The sequence below is a fragment of the Gavialis gangeticus genome, unplaced genomic scaffold, assembly GCF_001723915.1.
Source record: "Gavialis gangeticus isolate Ggan-Ray unplaced genomic scaffold, GavGan_comp1, whole genome shotgun sequence".
Lineage (NCBI taxonomy): Eukaryota > Metazoa > Chordata > Crocodylia > Gavialidae > Gavialis > Gavialis gangeticus.
In genome coordinates, this window is record NW_017729004.1 from 29,803,858 (window position 1) to 29,819,530 (window position 15,673).

Here is a 15,673-nt window from a genome sequence, read left to right on the forward strand (position 1 = left end):
AAACCCCGAGCACTATGAAGAGAGCCTGGTACAACCGCCACTGCTGTATACTTGGTATACTCCCTCTATAAAGGATCAACAAAATTGGCCATGGCATCCTTAAGTAGACCCCCATCAGTAGCTGCCCGGCTTAACATGATGCAGAGGTGGAAGAGGAAAACAAAAGAGGGCATGTTCACAGACAGGATACTCTAGGCAGGCAGATGTTGATGAAGGGAAGGAGATTATGCTCTGGGAACACCAGATGGAATAGAAAGCCAACAAGCAGGTGTGGGTGGACCTGAAGCAGCTTTTTAAGCAACAGAAGCTCATCAACCACCAGACTTCATACACTTCCTCATTCCCTCCAGGCCATGGAAACCATATCATATAAGGCACCCTGAACCCCCACCTCCCACCTGGCATCCCACTGAATAGGAAGGGCAAGTCTGAGCTAGTACACTAGCCTTGTGGAGCCTAAGCTCAAGACACCCTGCATTCTGTCACCATTACAATGTCTAATCTTCTGTTGGGTGCTTTTGGTCTTGGGGTTAGACACACAGTGGTTGTCTGCTTTCTTTCCTTTGTGGCAGCAGACCGAGGTGATGACTCCACTTCCACATGTCATCTTGAGGCTGCCACCTCCCTTCTGGCCTCAGACAGGGTGTGCAGGATACAACAGAACATAACAACTACAAGTGTACTTACTTCAATCACATCCAGCCTGCTCATTAAACATCTCCACCCCCCTTACAGATGTCCAAGGGCTCTCTCCATGACCTTGCTACACCTCCTTAGTCTACAGTTAAATGATGATTTGGTGCTATCAAGCTGGCTAGTGTATGGCTTCAAGAACCACAGCCTGAAAGTATAGTGTGGGTCCCCTACAAGTGTGTCTACATCAGATAAAAATGTTCACACACACAACTTTTTGAAGAAGCAGCTATACTTGAATATGCAGCCATGAGATCATCCACAACCAGCTACCATCAATGTCCATAAAGTATATCTGTGATCTGTTGACACTTGTATTACCATGAAGAACTACCCCTTCTCCTGATGTATTTGGAGGTTGAAGGTCAAAATACAGTTATGAATCCCATCTATAGCCCAGCCACCGTTCAGAAACCACATCATCTCAAATGCCTACATTATGTCATAACATTGCCTTGAGTCACAAACTACCACAGGAAGACTTGCTCAGTATTTCCAAATGCCTTGACAACAAACCCGATTGTGGCTTTCCCAACACCAAGCTGCTTCCCAGTTGGTAACAATCCAGAGGTAACAGGTTCCACAATGCAAGCACCACCAACTTCTCAACAGATAGAGCTGTTCTTATTCTTATATCAGACTACTGAAGCACAGAGGCAAGTCTGACACAGAGATAAGGAAAAGCAGTCTTACACATGTGAAAGTTTCACAGCCATTGCTGGCCATCTCATACCTGCAGGACATCTCAGGTGCACAAAATATATGCTAAGTCTCCTGCACCCAGTACTTGTGCTCAATGTGTTCAAGTGGTCTAAGTTAAAATCTGCCAGTGCTGCCTTTGGATGTCTCTGAAATCATAATCTTCAATGATTATGACATCAGGATGCAAACCAAACTTCTTTTCTACCAGTTTGTTGTCATCCCTACCATCTCAGAGCAATTTGCCAGGTATGAAGTTGAAGATGCAGATCTCAGACTGGCATTCTCCAACATCTACAGACTCACGGATGACTTCTCTAGTCCCAGAAGACAGCCATCCCCATAACGAGGGAGTGTTAACAAGCAGTCCGCGATCACCTCCAGAAGCCAGAAACTCCAACCCATTCTCTGCAGAGCCCACTGTTTAGCCTCCACTCACTCTTCCTCTGCAGCTGCTTAATGCTCAGCTGCTCATTCCTATTTTTAGGGGGTGCAGGCACATTAGAATGTAATGGTTCACACTGAAGGATTCAATTATACTGAATTCCAGGAGCAACCAGGAAAGAGTCCCCACAAAAGCAGGATGATTGTATGTTCTCCAGCAGCTAAGCAGTGATGTCTGCTGCAAGTGGATACCAAGCCTGGTGGCAGAATTTTCTAATCTAGACACAGCCCCAGTAAGCTAAGTTTTTTAACAACGCAAGAAATACTACAGTAAGGATGTTGAAATAGTGTCAAATCACATTTTATAGCTCTGGAAAAAAATGCATATATTCATGGTTTCCATGGACTAAGCAAGAGCTTAAAATATTGGTCTTGCCTGGATTTCCAGAAGAAAGTAATTTTCAAAGGAAATTATTTGTCACATTACCTACAATCTAGAGATCTAAACATAATCTTTCCTCTAGCCTTTGGCACAACCTATAATAATTGGACCATAGAAGGAAGTAATAATAGTAATAAAGTGGAACACAAGTTGTATGCCAAACATCCCAGCTTGCCCAGTCACTTGCTTTATCACTGTCCATCCCATCAGGAATAACCAAAGTCCTAAGTATTAAATGACATGCCATATTCATTCAGTGATACTGAAGTCATGAGATAGAATGATAAACTGCTAATCAACCAACTATACACATTGGTTATTATAGCATATTAACTTACAGTACACAATACTATTTTAACTTCAGCAGAGCAGATGGCCAGCTGGATTCATGTAGAAAACTGACATGACAGCCAACGCATCGTAAGACTTAGTATGGGCACTGACTACCTCAAAGTCCCTGAAGCAGGTTTGGTGGGTTTTATTTTTTCAGGCCTTGCTTATTTCCCCCTTGCAGAAGCTGATATTCACAGCTATAAAATGCAATTTTGGAAGACATCTGTATTCTGGTGCCACAAGTTACATGCAGATTTCTGTCAAAATGCCATGAACATTCACTTACACTGCAGAATTGCAGAAAAGCTAAAATTCATCGCTTTCTGCTTAAGTGTGAATATTTATGTGCAGCTAATGTATTGTCAGGAGCTCATAAACTAGGTTAAGCATATATACTGGGCAAACCAGGATAGACCCAGCTTTTGCAGTCCAATCCCAGCCAGTTGGTCAAAAGTCCTAGAGCAGAGTCTGGCAGGAACAGAGCATCATGGTGTGCCAAGTAGGCAGGCAGGCACTGCTGGTACTGGGCGGGAGCAAGGTAGGCAAACTGGAGTGGGGTGGTGCTTGTTCCAGTCCGCCCACCTTGCTCTCGCCCAGCAGCAATGATGCATGCCCATCCGCCTACCTAGCGCACCATGCTGGTTCTCCTCCCCACCAAACTCTGCTCTGGCACTTTTGACCAACCGGCTGGGACCAAACTATAGAAACTGAGACAGGGATGTACAGCCAGTTTTCTACATCCAGTTTTCCCAGGATGTATGATCACCCTACCATTGACTGTGCTGGGAGCTACAAATACTCAGCATCTCCAAAAAGATCTTTTATTTAGGTGCCTGCATATGGATTTTAGATGTCTAATTTTAGGCACTAACATTTGGAACTGTAGACTTATTTCCCAAATGGCTTTTCAAATCAGAATGACACATGGCCTCCCCCACATTTAGCTTCCTTACAACTTGTGTTTCTAAAGATAACTGACAGATGTCATCCTTAGTTTTCCTGGTGACTAGAATAGTTGATACACTGAAATAGGGAGGAGCCACCCACCTGCTTTGCACTCATTATGCTACAAATTGCAGTTAGTAATCATGCCCTTGGAGAAGGTGACAACAAGCTCTAGCAATTAATAAGTAGGAAATATTTCATACCTGGAACTGTTATGAATACTTTGTCTCAGAACTTTCCAAATGCAATCAATCTGAGTTGGCCTTTGACCTACTGTATAATGAACATGAAATAGGTCTTGAGGGTAACTGCTCTATTTTAGATCTGCCAACTTGATTAATATTGATTTATCTACTCTCTATGGTAATTTCCCTTTGACAGTAACTCTCTGTATGGTTTACTGGAGGGCTACTCCTTTTGGGATTTGTTTCCCTGTTTCATGGGATGACAATTATTCTGATTATCCTGAATTATTGGGATGGGATTGGAATGCAGTAGGGAGATGAGGGTTCAGCCCTGATACTGAGAAAACTTATTTCAAAACTCAAGGGTAATCAAGAAGTCCCCTTGTCAAGATTTCAGTGAGTTAATTTTTCTGTCAAAGATGAAAACTATGTAAAATAAACAAACATATACTGAAGTGATTTACTATGTTAAATGTATACCTTTTCTGGTCACTCGCAAGCTTGACTGAATGTCTATGGTTAAATTATTAGCCCCATAATATTAAGGGCTATATTATTGTTGTTATTGTTATAATTCTTGTTCTTGTTATTAAAAAACTGGGGTTATAACCAAAATACCTTCAGCTGACCCTTTGATATAATGATATAGTTGAATACCCTGATAACTGTACAGTTTATCTTGCTAACAGCAAACATATTTTTAGGGTAGTGCCACCATTAGCAATAGGGCCTATTTATTATAAGTTTTATTGAAATGTAAAGCCAAATAACAATTATATAAAGAGAAGAAAAATGAATATTTTATTGGATAATAGACAAGTTCAAGTTTATCACTTTATCACTCAAATTCAACAAAGGCTTCACAAAAAGGTCGTGTCAAAATGTTTCTGTCAGACCTGGTTTTCAGTGGAAGACCCTGGGCTTTCAACATGACAATTGTTTCCTTGAAATATATTTGTTTCCAAAGAACAGTTTGACATGGAAATGCTGCCACATTGTCCTGTGGGACCTGTAGTTCAGATGCCTCATATTTGTATTCACCTGTTGAGCCAGAGTCCATAACCAGACTACATTTCCCATGCTAAAATACAACAGACAATGTGACATGAGAGACCTAAGTCCATTACGACAGATGTAGAAAAGCCAAGTTGCCAGCATATAGATGAGAATGGCAGCAAAAGCTGCTTGAACTGACTCCTGTGAGACCCCCACACTGGCCTTTCCAAATGAAAAAATTTTCATGTTTCAATTTTTCCTAAGAAAGACAAAACTTACTGCAGGAAAAGAAATCTAACAGCTCTATTCACAATAGGCATGTCTACACCAGATACTACTAGGCAGTCATTCCTGTGCATATTTTTAGTGCTTGTATTAGCAAGTACTAAACAAAACATGGAATAACCGTGAAGTAGTGCCAGCAAACATCTGTTAGGTGACGCTACTGCGCAGTAGCATATTAGCTACTGTGCAATAGCGTATTAGCATTGTCCGTGCAGTGACATGAAACTGTGCAGTATTTTTCAGCTACTGCAGAATCAGCGTTTCATGCAGACATGCCTACTGCTCTTCTGATAACTCAGATATATCAGGGACTGCCACATCAAACCACAATATCCATGAATTATTTTGTCATCCAATTCTGAGTATACTACAGTTCTATAGTTGCTTCTGGAAAACTGTTAAGGTTAAGCTCTAACTGATTTTGTTCTTTTTAATGGAGAAGCTCTCTGGTTGGACTTCTATTATACTGAGGCAGATTATGCAACTTTCTTTTAAAAAGAAAAGTAATTCTACTTTCATAAGTAACAGAAAAGGCTTTTGTTGTATTTTCTTCACAGTAAATCTCTTGACTGTTGCTTAGCAGCCATATACAGAAACAATGGAATTTCCAGTCAAAATGAAAATGCTGCAGCAAATAAACCTTTCATATTAATTACAAGATGGATGTAAGAGTTGAAATATTTCATAACTCTTACACAAATTTGTTTCCTGCAGATGTTTAAACATAGAAATGGCCAGTTTTGGATCCCTTATTATCAGGATGAATGGTCTATAAAAAATAAGTGGACATATTGGTTTGGAGCAATGATTTACTGAGTGTTCTGGCAACTAAGACCAACATCTTCAAACTTATAGTTGGCTACTAAACCAAAGTGAATGTCCATTAAACAATCGATTGCTTTTTGTGAGGATACAAGTACCCAAATTTGGTCTTGAAATGAATGGCATCTGCAGGTGTTCCACAGGAGCTTCAGGATAATTACTTAGTTGCTTACGTGTGGATTTTGGGAGCTAGTGGTATGGGCATATGAGCAATTTACTGTGAAATAAAAAGGGGCTTTACGACGCACAAGCAGGTGTGCAGTACTGCCGAAGCACACATTCTAACCCATTCTAGCACGTGGAAGCTAAACCACAGTACTTCGCCCCTCATTCATTAAGGGCTAAGCCACTACAGTTTAGCTTCTCCTTAATGCAGGCTAAGAATAAGTGTATGTGCAATTATTACAGACCACAGGCATGCTCTTCCTTATTTGCCCTCAAGTAAATTGTTTATATATCAACATCTCATTTTGAAATATGAGGCACCCAAGTAGGAAATATATTTTTGTGGAAGTTAAATTTTGACCACATTTTTTAAGAATTAATTTCTGTTCAATAATGCATGTGTGATCTTCAATTCCCATTTTACAAGCAGAGTGTGACACTCATCTATGTCTACTTTGTTTTTAGGCACAGTTTTTCAGGATTCTTTTGTGGGGCTCCCCTCCTAAAAGTAAAGAAGGAAATACCAAAGTTACTCTTGCAGATCACAGCTGTACAGCTTTAAGGCAGGCATTTTGCTAAGAAAATAACACTCCATCTTACCAACCAAACAAAGCAACAGAAGGTCCCAAATTCTGTACTCCAAGAACTCAGCTGACATCAGTGCAGTATCATGTAAATAACTTAAGGCAGAATCTGACTGAGAAATGATTGCGCTGCAATGCTAAAATATTTGTATTGTTCAGGCATTTAGTACTTTGGTTTGCTTTTTTTTTTTTCTCTCCAAGCTCAGAGTTGATCCACAGGACACTGTCATTATGTTGCCTTCTCACCTTTCAGTTGATAGACAGACTTCCTGCTAGAGAGACATTATTATTTAACTGAATCCATGCATCCTGCCACTGAATTGTTTCACTTTTGTTCTTGGCAACTGGCAATACTCGAGGTAATGTTTCTTTTCTCATTTGGCTAATTCCTTCAGAACACTTAGCAAATTAACCCCATGTAGTTCATTTAGTAAACACAGGATCTCCTGAAAGGATTTAACAAAACCAAAGTACCTCAAAGTTTCCAGAAAATTGTTGTTTTTCTTTGGTTTTATCCTGTGTAAGCTTATAGAAAAAGCTCAGGAAACAAGCCCATTTTTTTAAATCCAACACATACAAGAGATGAGTGGACTATAAGAGAATCAAGTTAGAAACAGGTTTCTTTTCTAAAAGATACAATTTTAGAGAAATAATGCACTATTGCTGTCTCAGAAAAACGTACTAGAAGCATAATCAATCTGTCAGGTAAAGACGGATTTTTCTTTCAACTGTCTCCTATTTGTAAATAAACGTTCCCTACTAACCACTGAGAGTAGGGATCCCACTGACAGTTTAACTCTTATTACATTAAGCTGTGTTCATTTAAACCTCAGTGTTACCTGTTTAGAAAGACTTTAGCAGTATACACTTGAAACCCTTCTACAGCTCCAGTCAATTAGTTTAAATTAAAATATCATATTCAATCTGCTATTGCTCAAGGCTAAATGCAGAACTCATTGTGTGAAATGTTATGGCCTATGTTACAAAGATCAGACTACATGTCCACAATGGTTCCTCTGAACTTAAAAATCAGTGACATATTAATAAAGTATATTCCACTTACCAGTGATCAAGAGCATACCTTCCCCATCTAAACACTATTCAAAAACTACCCTTTAACATGGCAGTAAATCAGCTTTAATGTTAGGGTGTCAGTGCTAACCTATTTAACCACTTGGAGTTGCAATAAGAGCCCAATCCATAGTCCACTGTATCCAGTGACTGGCCATTGCTTCCATGGTGTTTGGATCAGGGCCTTAACTGTATAGGAGCAAGTTCCCGGCTAGCACATACCTTTTGCATTCAAACCATAACTGGGGACACAGCTTGATTAATTACGCTTGTGTTCCATGTGACAGATCTTTCTTGACACTTAATTCAATGGGCCACATGGATCTCCAAGTAAGAGTGGAATAACAATACAGGACAGTAGCAAGAGGGATAAATTTAACTGTGTAAGATATCAGGGCATCCAGTAGCAGCATCCTTTGACTAGTCAGGAGGTCATTTTAGCTGGTAAAATAGTACAATAAAATAAAAAGTAGATCTTATTAGACTGCCAACTATTCACATGTGTCCCCGACGGGCCTTCGTAGAACCCTACTAGTAGTGTAGCTCCCTGTTCAGGTGATCACCCTCTGCACCGAGCCTTGGTGTTACTGCCGTTGAGTTGTCTTTCCCGCTTCACCAACCCCGCTTCTCGCCTGCCACGACTTCGCTGTTATCCCAGTGGGGCGGGGCTAGTTCAACGGTCCCTCGGTGTCCCGGGTTGGCCGCGTCGGTTACACACAGGGCTCCAGCCACCCCTACACCCCAGCCTCACGCCACCTGTGGTCTTCACCTCCCTGCACTGACTCAGCGAAGTGTCTACAGACTCCTCCCTCACTTGCGTAGGTGTCCCAGCCCTATCGCACAGGATACTTCCCACCACCGGTTTGTCACCTGAACCATCAGCTGGGTGCTTCCTCCCTGTGATCCCTCTTTCAGGAGTACCTCCCTGACCTACCACCCGTGCCCTTATGATATTGCCCCAGAGTAACGTCTCTTGGCTGGGTATACCGCGCTGTCCCCTTTAATCCTCAATCGACACCTTCTATTCTTGGCGGCGACCCCGCCCCGAACTCTCTGTCCAGCCCGGTGCATCTTCAGCCTCACCCTCCTCTTCGGCACTTCCCGCGCCCCCGGCCACAGCACTTACTTCCTGCCGCTCGGGATCTTCCTGGGTGATCTTGATCCCCTGTTGTTCCCCTGCTCTGGCGCCGCAGGCTCACTCCGCTGGGGATCCAGCTATCCCGCCTCTTCTCCTGGCCACCGGACACTCCAGCTCTTCAGCTCCGCAGCTCCTGTCCAGCTGGGCTAACGACAGGGACCGTCTTCCCCGCCGTTCCTTCCTCTCTCCCACCGCCGCCTCCAGAGCGGCAGCCGCCATTTTTAAATCTCCCAGCCGGCGTCTGACATCACCGTCAGCTGCCGGCTGCAGCTGTACATAGACACGGCTAACGAGCCGCGCGGGCTCTCCCTCCCACGCGGCGTCCTGCTCTCCTGGTAAGTTCTCCTGCCTTCCGCAGGTCCCAGGACAACATACATTCATGTTTCTTCTTTGTTTGTTCAATTTCTTGCGTGCTTCTTGCTTTGTACACAGGTTCATTATGAAAATGCTCAAACAGCTATTCTGAATTCTCTCTAATTTCCCCTCTCCTGCTTATAGTATTTTCAGGCATCTTGTCAGAGAGCATAAAAATGGTTTTAGGAGGCTGCTGGACTTGAATAATCAAGATTGAGTAGCCAAAAACATAGTCAAACAGACTAGGTTGTGATCCAGCCATGGTTTGAAATATCCACACAATTTCAGAAAACTGATAGGTTTATAAAATTCAACATCTTCTTGCAGACCATTCATAAAAAGAATAATGATGAATAAATGATTAGCTATTAATCATATGTTGAACCTTAAAAATGACAAGGTTACCTACTAATAAGCTAAAGATTCGTGAACTGGTTAGTCTTTGAACAGGTGGTCACATGAAAAATGAAATACAAAATTTATAAGAGTGGTCAGAGATAAATATAGTTCACCTCCTGCCCATCTTCCCCACCTTAAATACTTAGATACCCAAGTCCTGTCAGTGCCAAAGCCTAATCCATCATGATTTCTATGTCTATATGGAGCCTACCACAATGTGACCAAGAGATAACATCTTACATGAATAGCGTTATCATCAGCATAAATGTTCTATAATATTTTGACATGAGTCACAAATAAAAATGAGTCTGATGGTTTAGCCCTAAATTATAACAATATCATAGAAGCATAGAAAATTAGCACTGGAAGGGACATCAGGAGGTCATCTAGTCCAGGGGTTCCCAAACTCTGGGCTGTGGCCCAGTGCCAGGCCATGAAGGGTTGACTGCCAGTCTGCAGGAGGGCTGGCTGCTGGACCAGAAGTGACCACACACCAGCTAACTGCGAACTGGAAGTGACAAGCATACTGCAGACCAGCAGTATGGCGGTCACCGCTGGTCCACAGTTTGCCAGTCCACGGTCACTCCCGGTCTGCGGCTTGCCGGTCCTCATCCTAAAAAGGTTGGGAACCCCTGATCTACTCCAACCCCCTGCTCAAAGCAGGACCATCCCCAGGACCAAATCCTCCACCCATCATGATGTGGTAGAATTCGGAATAACTGGCAGTCTTTACTCAGAAAGGGCTAAGTCCAGCAAGGGAGTAAAAAGAAAGTTAAACTGTCAGTAGGTGTCCTTGACAGGGCGTGGTGTTACTAAAGCGATTTTAAAAAAATGGAGAAAATTTGCAGCCAAAGGTGTTACTGTGCTTGTCGAACAAGAATTGCCAGAAGTTGTCTGGCCATGTGACTACTCCTGCTCCAGTAGCATGAAGCACAAGCAGATGGGGGCAAGCACTTCAGGTCAGCAGGCCAGGAGGAACATTATGCCCAGCAGAAACCATGAGGCACAAAGCAGATGGCTAAGAAAAAGAACGCATTACAGAAGCATTCAGAGACAGATCAGTAAGCGAATGCGTCAGCTAACAGTTTCTTCCACATGCAGACTTTAAGCCACTACTCCAGAGTTAGTAGAAGAGACTACTAGAAATAACTAAAGGGACTCTTTGGAGTCACTAGACAATGTGTAGGCAATTATACGCTGCTCCGGGTGGTACCATAGTCCCTTGCAAGTACTCCATTCAGTGTGGGCATAGAGTTTGCTCAAATTGTTTAACACCATGTACTTTCCTGTGAATTTTGCTGAGCCTCTTTGTAGTAAGGAACTCCAGAATGCAGAACATCCGCGTTGTGACAAGTGCAGTGTTTAGCAAACGCAGGACTGAAACCAGCCCGTGTTCTCAGCCAGGACAATAGGTGAGTAAAATACACAGGAGACCTTGCCCAATAACTGCCTGTACTCCAAGGATATGTCTACATGACAGTATATTGTGCTAGATATGTAGTTCAGCCCAATGCCAAGAACCCCTCACTGTACAGAGCATTAAATTCACATAGTTCTCATTTTTTTCCTTAAGTACTTCATGACAGTACATTAAAAATGTGAATATTTAAAGGTGAATAACTTCTGACAACAACCCATACACAACATGGGATCAATTTCCTAATTATGTATATATAAAATAATTTTCCCCTCAGCAAGAAAACAAATTAATGAGCTGAGTACAGCCATAATAATGCCACCACCTCCCGGACACCTATGTTTAATGAAGTCAGAACACCAGAATAAGAGAGGTTTGCAATAATAGTTTTCAGGAAGTATAAACTCCAATTCCTTCCACTTTCAGTCTTTCTGCCATGGTTAACAGTTACTGTACTTAAAGCCAAAGCTGCCCCGAAGGAGAACAAGAGCTGGAACTGCCAGCACACGGGCTTAGATAGCCAGTTAATAATTTAGTGGCAGCAAGTTATCAGGCTATTCCAGTACACATTCCTCCCTCTGCCCACAGAAATGTCTTCTTTGTGAGGGAATTTCTTTGGGAGACTTCAGCTAGAGAAGAGGAGCAGACCGTTCTGTCTGCAAGCAAATGCACATTCCAGACTCCAGGAATGAATCTGGATACAGTGGAGAATTTCTCTCAAAATTAATGGTGGTTACATTTTTTTTAGGACATTAAATCTTTTATGCAGCCCTGAAAAGGTCGCTTTTTTGCTACATTGTTGCATTTTATTTATTATCTCTCATTTGAAACTAATCTAGTATGTAACTGTGTATATCCATTAAGTATGCTTTTTAAAATACATACAAAGAAAAAAACTGAAAATTAATATATTCATGATCCACAACTTTAGATGGAGTGAACTAAAAATGTGCTCCAAAGTTGAACAACACAATCTGGATATCACTTGGTTGAAGGAAAAAACAAGGTGCTCCTTAACAGCGTGCGTCTATGTGTATCCTCATTTCCTATTAATTATTTATTAAATTATTCAGGTCGGCATAAATGCAATGCATATTTATAAAATAGCATATTCTTTATTTTCCTTTAAGAGGGTGTCCAAGTCAAATGGAATTTAATCATGTGTTCAAAAATATAAATGTTACAAACCCAAATAGGTCACTTTGAACACTTAAGGTTCTCCTTTCTGATTAACCTCTCATAACTACTAGTTTACCTAGTGAGATTGCAGAATCACCACCACTGCAAGTTAAGTGTAGGTTAGAAAAACATTTGCCTGGGATGGTTTAGAGAGACATGATTCTGCCTTGAGCGGAGGGTTAGACTAGATGACCTGTTGAGATCCCTTTCAGCCCTATTTTTCTGTGAGTCTATGGTTGGATACAGAAGGTAGAAAAGAGCCTAAAGTAACTTCCTACCTCTATTCTTATGTCCTAATGTTTTGATCTCCTGGTTTTCAGATTGCACCTGTGATTACAGTACAAACTCCCATGATCCCTGACTTCTTTAGAGCTATACACTGTACACACAAATGCATGTACTTTGCAACTTAAAACAACAAGCAGGGGATAACTGTCCTATACTATTCCCCACAAGTACACATGCATCCAAAATGGGAAGAGGTTCGCAACATCCTACCACACCACTTATTAAAATCTCTGAAGCCCATAACCCGCCTAATTCAGATAACCACCTATTGGAAGAGTTCAGAGACACATAGTAGCCAAGATTCACCCCTAATATCAGAAACACATTTTATATAACTAACAAACTGGGATACATATTTGCTATGACTCCACAAGCAAACTGCACAACTGAAACACTAGCCTTACTGATCTCAGTCTCTACTTTATGAACTCAAGCAAGTTATATCACCTTGCACAAACTAGACACGAGGACCCGGCTTCATAGAACACAAAAGACTGGGCACTACAATGGCGGCATGGTTGAGGTGGGTTATGGAGTATTACCCTTGAATTTCCAGATTTCTTAAATGAATTTTCTGAAGTACATTTTATTCCCTAAAGGTTCTTCTCCTGAGTAACAGAATATTTTGACTCTAAAGATAACCCAGAAAAAGAAAAAAAATGCATTTGTGCCTTTTCTCTCTGCTAAACAAAAGACCTAAAATTATTTTTATCAAGGGAAAAATAGCTGAATTCAGCTTGATTTTTTTATTGAAAATTCAAGTCTTGTCTATCCCAGAATACTTTATAGTGATTGAAACAGGAAATTATGTCATAAGACAAAAAGACTGAGAAAGACTGCAACTGAAAGACGAAGATTTGTATGCAGACTGCCTACAGCACTTTGACCAAGATGTGCAAGGATGACTAAAGATGTTGGCTGCCCAGATTGAGTCACCTTGAAGAGAATTGAAGACAATTCTGAAGCTCCCTGTGGAATCAAAGTGACTTCAAGGTGTATCTAGCTGGGAACCCAAAAACTGAGGCATCTGAAAATCTCTATTCCTGTTATTTCTGCCCCTCCCCCCCCCCGCCAAATATGGACCTAAGCTTTTCTTGACACTTCTATCTCCAGTGCCTAAATAATACCTATTTGAAATAAAGCTTTTGTTAAAACATTCAATGTTGCATCTGTTCATTTCTTGCAGCATCCTGCAACATTCAAGAGTTTCTTCAGTAAAACTAAGGTAGATAAACTTGATATTCTCGTATTCCTAAGAGTAAAGAAACAACCAAAACCACTTTCCAGGTATCTTCCCACCTCATAAGCAAAATAATGACATTTTCAGTGCCTTTGAAGGTTACTTTGCATTGGGTGCATCTACACAAAATGCTATTGTGCAGTGGTTACTGCATGTTTATTTAGTACTCATATAAGTAAGTACTAAAATAAATGTGCAGTAACCACAGCTACTGAGTAGTAATATCTGTGAATGCTTTTTAAGTGATACTACTGTGCAGTAGCCTAAAACTACTGCACAGTAGCATCTCGGCATAGTTTTTGACACATGACACTACCATGCAGTAGTATCAGGCTACTGCATAGTCAGCATCTCATGTAGATGTGCCCATTTAGAAGCAATAAACTCTTTTATGTGAAAAGTATTCATTAAATTTACCATATTAAAATGATAACTAATTTTTACAAATTGTATCAGTTTGAAATCATACCATACAACACCAGTTTAAAACAGTGGTTTGGAAAAATGATATTATTATCAACTAAATAGGCTGAGCTTCTGCAGGTATATGTTCGTGCTTAACTCGTGGACACAAGTCCTCCTAAAGTCTCTGTTCTTATTCACACCAAGACGCGTCTACACTGCCTCTCTGGGGCTTCCAACTCTCTAAAGTGGCAGCAAGTCTCTGAGCGTGATTGCAGCACTCTCAGGCATGCTTCCTGGCATGCTCTGGGCTGCTCCAGGCCAGCTGCAGTGCACACTGAGGAGGAACACACAAACAGGACACACTTCTCAAGAGCAGACCACCCCAGGCTTACCACAGAGGCAGTTTATATGTCCTATAAAGCGTCTCTACCACCAATGGAAGTCAGACCAGATGTGACTACTTGCACATTCAAGTCCTTGCCAGATTGGGACTTCGCAGACACCATGTCAGATCTGGCGCAGTCTTAATATGATAGAATTCATAGTAGCCTACTGATATACATACTATAGTGCTTGTGAACTACTTATATATTTTATACAAAATATTTACCATAGTTTCTGATTTCACTGCGAGAGTTGAAGGCACTCAGTAAATTATTGTCAGTGACTCCATACCAGTTATCTGCCTGCAAGATAAAGCAGTGGGTTGTTTATGTCAGTTACTAAAATGGCACTACTGCATTCCTTTTTTCAGATAAAAAAGTGTGAGGACATTGATTTATCATGTTAGCTACATGTTTCTTTGAACATACCACTACTTTAAAGTAAACACCAGTGGTAGTTTCTTAAGATAACTAAAAGCAAAAACACATCTCACCAAACAAATCTGTATGATGGGAATAGTCTTTGATTCACTACCATAATTAGAAACAGACACTGAAGTCAAAGTACTAAAAGAGCATCAGTCATTTCAAATCAAATTAACTGTTTGATTAATCAAACACCAAGACTGTCAGTCAGATAATACATTCAGTGCCTTTGTTCAATCACCAAAAAAGGTTTCCTCTTTAAATGCCCTAGATTTTAATCAACCACCCAAAATTAACAAGATTAAGAGGAGTTAAAAAAAAAAAAACCACAACCACCACCAAAACTCCTGTAGCTAATCAGCCAAGTGAAAAGGTTGATGTATTGTTTTACTAGCAACAAAACTTTTCTTTAGTCGTGTTCTTCAGAATTAGGACCAGATTTTGCCTAGTTTGTATTAGTTGCCCAGCAAACACTGGAAAAGTACAGAGATATTTCCCCATCCCATTTCCCTACATAAGACACAAGCAGAAAAGGGTAGTGACCGGTTTGTATTTCCTCCTCTTGTGTCCTGTAGAACCATGGGTCCCTTCTCATCCAAGGGAATCTAAAGGTATGAAAAAAATATCAGTTCCTTCCTCAGTCAGTTTTCAAAGGTGCTAAGCAACCACATCTCCCATTTAATTTGTGCTTCAGATGCTTCATACCTTTGTGATCAGTTCATACATGTCTGCAGTTAAATTGAATCCCTCCTCCCTCTTCTTCCTCATGAAGTGCTTTCAGGAGACAATTTTCATTTTCCAGAATAAAGCAGGGACTTTGGGAGCCCCCTGCTATGCCAC

General features: G+C 41.1%; 1 long non-coding RNA gene across 1 annotated transcript in view; it reads right to left on the reverse strand.

The window, feature by feature from the left end:
• LOC109291264 overlaps positions 1-15,673 on the reverse strand; it is a 126,536-nt gene that overhangs the window by 101,748 nt on the left and 9,115 nt on the right. The window contains exons 3-4 of the long non-coding RNA XR_002095790.1: positions 15,377-15,438; positions 14,635-14,710 (exon numbers count right to left, since the gene is read on the reverse strand). This is a non-coding gene — a long non-coding RNA (uncharacterized LOC109291264). The remainder of the gene's footprint in view (positions 1-14,634; positions 14,711-15,376; positions 15,439-15,673) is intronic.